Raw genomic sequence first — 6,138 nt, forward strand, 5'->3', positions numbered from 1 at the left:
GGAATAATGGGAAAAACATGCACATATGGTCTAAATCTTCATTCCATATAAACTTCACTGAGGATTAGTGGAAAGATGTTATTAACCCACCTGTAGTTATTCTGTTCTATCAAAGGTTTCCCATACTCCAAGAACCTCCCGAAAACCCCAATCCTTTAAGGTGGTTTTGAGCCCAAAATAGTGTGTCTTGAGGCTTCATGAAGCCAAAGGGATTACTGTATGCATAAGGACATTATCATCTTGTTGGTTTAATTTAAATATATTATTTATGTAGCATAAGCTTAATTAATTAAGTCACTGGTTTTGAGTCAACGTATGTTTGAACTGCCTGCTCCTTCCCTAAAGACCTATGAATAGATACCAGGTGGATTTACAATTATAGATAAGGAGTAGGGGCAGGGGGGAATTTTTTTTGTGCTCCTGAATCTAGAAACAAGCTGAATTAGAATTGTGTAGGAATTTAATCTTTAAGAGAGGTAAGCAAGATAAACAAACTTCTTCATTCTTCTGTTCCTTGTTAATGGTCCTTCTCATCTATCTAAAATGGATTAACTGGTATATGAGGTTTTTTTTAATTTTTTTTTTTTTTGTTTTTGCAGATGGAGCAACAGTAGGTACTGAAAAATATCCATTAGTAGGCCAACTCTGATTTATCAGAGTATAGAATAGAATCATAGAATCATTTAGGTTGGAAAAGACCTTTAAGGTCATCAGGTCCAACTGTTAACCTAGCACTGCCAAGTCCAGTGCTAAACCACATCCTAAAGTGCCACATCTACATGTCTTTTAAATACCTCCAGGGATGGTGACTCAACCATTTCCCTGGGCAGCCTATTCCAGTGCTTGACAACCCTTTCAGTGAAGAAAGTTTTTCCTAATATCCAATCTAAACCTCCCCTGGCACAACTTGAGTCCATTTCCTCTTGTCCTATCGCTTGTTACTTGGGAGAAGAGACTGACACCCACCTCGCTACAACCTCCTTGCAGGTAGTTGTAGAGAGCTATGTCCTGTTCCATCTCCAGTCCTTGCTGTTACAAAGGACATTTTTAAAAATCACTTTCCTGACCATTATTCATGTGGAAACATTTCTACTGCTTTTCTCAGAGCCTGGTGGTGGTTTTTAGTAGAAACCTGTTAGTGAAGGAGTTTAAAATAGAATTTTCCTACTTGAAAGAGACTGGGAACCAATGTCTAACCCTGGAGGAAATATGAGGATTTCTTTTGGAATAGCTTTATAATCTAAGTCCTCCATCTGGGTTTATTAGCTTACTTTAAACAAAGCTCCACCTGTGTGTAGGATTAGTGAAATAATCACTACCAAAGTATGTTGTGCACTTTTTTTGTTTGTTTGTTTGTTTTCATTCCACCAGATGGACTGAATAGGTGGTAATGGAATTCCTTGTCTATCTGCATCATCTTCATGGACATTCAACACCCTTACAACTTGGCCTTGAATATTTTGTAACATTGTTGATTTTTCTAGACATGCAACATAGAGTGGTTCAGCATGATAAAGAAGATGTTCCCAGCCATGACGTTTCAAATCCAGAATCTAATTTGAACTTCTGTCTTGAGAGTTTACCTTGAAGCTCTCTGTTTGTGCCCCTTGTAGGGCTTTGTTGCTATTCTCTTCCAACTCCTGAGCAGGCACATCTTTACTGACTTAAGAAAGGTTATTGCAGTGCTTGAAGACAGGTATTTGCTTACACTTTTGCACTAAGATCCAAAGAGCTGCATTTAAGATGTATATCCCAAACTTAACACAAAATATTTTTTTAATATATTTGGAAAAAAAAATCAATGAATAACTTTTTTTTTTTTTAGTCTTAATAACTCACATACTGTCTCTTTTACTGTCCCTCTCACTCACCCAGTTCTCCATGGGCTGTATAGTGGCTCTCACTGAAAGAATCTTATGTTCTTACCAGTCAGTGATAAAGAGAATGGCTCTGGTAGGCTATATTTCTGCGCCATTTCCATGGCAGAAATCTAGACCATCTGTATGTACAAAAACTACACCAGTGCAATGCTTTAGACCTGTGTCTTGTAGACTACATTTCATTTTACCTAATGTTCTTTCTTGGCATCTTCTCAGTCAGCTGTACTGCATGTGACATTACACAAAGTGCTTTGTTCCCCTCAGATACAGCACGTTGGGACACATAGAAGAGATATAGAAAATAGCTAGATTCAAATGCACAGTTAAGTGTTTGCCTAATATTTGCTACACTTTAGCCACACTGTAAAAGTGGCCTACAGTATCTACAATTGTATAAATTCACATTTGTTCAAATTTCAATATGAAATCACTGTTTTGAGCACAGAACTCAGTAGAACAGTAAATATGCAAATGTGAGTCATTAATAGTGACTACAGTATGTAGTACAACAAATAAGAAACAAAGGACTGTAGTCTTCAAATAAAAATAATTAATAAATCAAACTGGTTTTATTACCTGTTCTTTCAGCTTCATTTTCATGGTACTTACATCTTTTTTTTTTTTTCTAAATGTGTATCCGAAAAGATACTAGATTGATCATAATTCAGCTCTGGAATCCTAAGGAAGTTATCAGATTTCAATGAGTGGAAATAGATAGTTTTGCTATTCTTAGTTGAGTTAATTTCATTATTTATTTACTTATTTTCAACAGTCTTATTCAACCTTTCAGCTTCCTTGACAGATAGATAGTGACAGGCCAATGAGATGGACTTTATAAGTTCATAAGACTAACTTTCCATTTGAATGCTTTGAACTGTGCAGAAGTCATGATACACCTGTTTGATTTGACCTTTTAGATTTTGGTGATGGAGATTGCAATAGCACTATGTTGATGCTAAAATACTCACTTTAATTTTTATACTCTTCTCTCTTCTTGACAGCCATAGGTCAGCAATGTACTTAAACTTTACCTTGTTTTAAGTACTAGTTTAATTACCTTACTGGATCAGAGATTAAATAGAGGTGTTAACTCTTGGTTGTGGACCAGATATGACATTTTAGAAATGGTTGTTCTCATAAGCATACTCTGTATCGTCAAAATGTTCCTATTTTATTATAGCATTTTAAATGTGTCCTTACATCTCAGCAGGTTGGCTGTACTTATTTAGAATTGTGGACACTAATGGTTCTCTGAATTGAGCCATTAGTGCTAAATTTCCTTTTTTTAAAAATGGATATTGGTGTATCTGATTTGCTATAGAGTGATTTATTTTTAACACTTGTATTCCTGGTCTTAAATTAATTTAAAAAATTGTGTTAAAGATGATTCATTTAAAGTCATAATATTTCATTTGCAAGTCATCCTGTATTATATACACTTTACAACTTCTTTTGCACATGGAAATCAACCTGAACTTTGTTCACAAAAAAAATAATAGTAACATAAGAACATTTCTTAACCATCTCAGAGCAATAATTGCATTATTATTTCTTTTCTTTGCAAGAAATCCAAGAAAAATGTAGAAACTAAAATATAATATTTAAAGAATATGGCAGAGTCAATCTAAAAAGAAAAAAGTTCTTTAAGATTTTTCTTTTACACTGCATGCCCCTCACTCTTGCAAGTCTTGTGTTTGCTTTACAAATTAGTTTTGGGGAGAAAAAAAAAAATTCTTCACAAACTAACCATGTTAACGTAGTCTTTTTTTTTTTATTTTTTTAAATGCCCTTTTGCCTGGTCTCCTGAATTACCACACATGAAAGTTTCAAGCTCAGAACTAGAAAGAGAGAGAAAAATATCCCTCAAAATATTGTGTTCCATGCTCTCAGGTTCTTTCATGCTGTTTTGGAATAAAATATTGCACTGTAAGTCACTGTACATCAAATTAAGTTATATGTATTCAGAAATAAGTAGCAAGGCCAATCCATTGACTTTGTTTTTGAGCAGATCGGACCACTTCCTAGATATATAGTTTGACATATATTTTGAATGACAAGGGGAAGTGAAAGGGTGGCTATTTCATATCTTTTGTGATCTGTGGCTCTTTGAAGAAGTATTAAGCTGAGTACCAGAAACAGAAACATGTGCTTTCTTTTTCAAGATTAGTTTACCATTTTTTATATTAGGTGCAGAATCATGAATCGTTGGCCAATGGTTGTTTAATGAATATGCCAAAATAATTAGCCTGGGATGATAAGATATTAATTTTGAAATGAGCGCTGTTTTGGAAATGATATTTTATTACATTTTTTTTTCCAAGGGAATTTCATTTGGACTTTAGCTGGAATGTCAAAATTTTGAATCTTTTTAATGAGCTCTGTTAAAAGCCAGGAAGCATATTCAATATTTGGATGCCAGGGAATTTCATTTTAATAGTAGCTTAAGCTCAGTAGCACTTTATTACTGCTGTGAGGACTATCCTTGGCCTTTCTAAAGGCAACCTTACTGTTTGTATTTACTCAAACACAAGAAACAATGTTCAAAACAAATCCTTGCTAGTGGAATTGTCTCCTTTCCAGGCTTTCAGTCTTGTTTGGTCTAGCAGAACAAAATTACTGATAAGTGTCTAAGGTAATGCCTTAGAAGAAATGCCAAAATACCCTAACTGGTAGTGTGCATTTGGATAAATATCCCCCAGTGCACTTGATACTAACGCCACTGTTTGAATGACAGTTCATTGTCACATTCATGACACATCACTTCCATATTAGCAGTACCATTAAGGCTCCAATTATCAAACATGCACACTCTTAAAATTCTCAAGGGGTAAGCTACTCAACTTTACAAGTATCACCCTATTCTCATCCCAATTTAAAAATGTTTCAACCCAACCGATTATGTAATCTAGGGCTACGTTGTTTTATTACCTAATTAACAACAACTGTTCTTCTATGTCAAAGTCATGGGTACAGCCTTTTCTCATTTCCCTGATGTTACCTGGGAACATTGTGGGCCAACTGTGCTGTTTTGGGGGCTACATTCTTTTATTTTTGCAGTGTTTCCTTTACCAGAAGCTTTGAAATGATCACAAGTCCCCCCAGCTGTCCTGATGGGAATGTGAAACATTCTGAGCACATTTTTATGCTGCCTTAAATATTGTGCAGTCATTGTCATTTGTGTAAATGAGGATAAAGTATTCCAAAATTAGAAAGACAGTTTCACATAAATTTTTGATAGATATAAAAAGCTATCCAGTGGGCAAGACATTAGCTGTTAAAAGCTAGCTCATGGTTGCTTTCAAAGCTGTGTTTAACTCTACTGTTTACTGTAAAACACGCTTTTCACTCTCCTTAATGCTGAAGTGTTTGTGTTACTAATGTATGATCTGATGCTTTGGAGATTCAAATAATTAGTGAGAGCAGTCTGTCCATGGCAGGCAAAAACTCACCCTGACAATAACAGGGGCATTGTCTCTGCCTGTTCCCATCATTTGATGCCACTGATCAGGCTGACCCCTACTAACACAACATGTCTGTCTGCTGATGTTTAGCCATCAAGTCAGTGCAAAGCCAATTAACCCACCCCAGCTTGGAGGAAGGTATTGTGGACAGCTGGAATTTGCAACACAAGCATGTACGTTGGTGTTTAGTTCACAGAGGCTACAGGTCTGAATTAGGTCAGAGTACGATGATATACATACATCCTTTCTGTAGGGCTGTGGCTGTGCCTACCAGAGAAGTTGCACTCCAGGGCTTGTTTCTGATCTCCTTCCCTTGGTTGGCTCCCCCCCGGGAGCCTTTACTGGGATTCTCCTTCTTCAAGAAGTGCCAACCCCTTTGTTGGTGTGAGCAGTCACTCATCTTTACCCATCAACACATGTAGGCAAAGTTTTTGTTTTGCTGTGCTTAGTTTTTCAGTCTGACCCAGGTGAGTTAGGTCACTCTGAATTTAAAAGGCCAGGGAAAGCTCATGTGAGTGGCAGAAGCAGGGAGCTCTCTGGTGGTTTGCTCCACAGTTACCAGCAATAACTTCTTTAAACTAGCACAGCTGTAACCGAAGGAGAAGGTACATACGTAACTTAACAAAAATGCAACTTTAGACAAGAATAACTTCTTCCAGGGTAGATGTACCTGAAGACATTTGAACCTATCTGAGTGAGTGAGAGTATAAAGATCATTGCTTTAATGGAATAACCATCCACAAGTTGTGCTTTATTTTGACGAAACACACAGTGACATGCTCAGTCTGAAGCACTTG

Source organism: Pygoscelis adeliae, unplaced genomic scaffold (genome assembly GCF_000699105.1).
Source record: "Pygoscelis adeliae isolate BGI_AS28 unplaced genomic scaffold, ASM69910v1 Scaffold127, whole genome shotgun sequence".
In the NCBI taxonomy this organism is placed as follows: Eukaryota; Metazoa; Chordata; class Aves; order Sphenisciformes; family Spheniscidae; genus Pygoscelis; species Pygoscelis adeliae.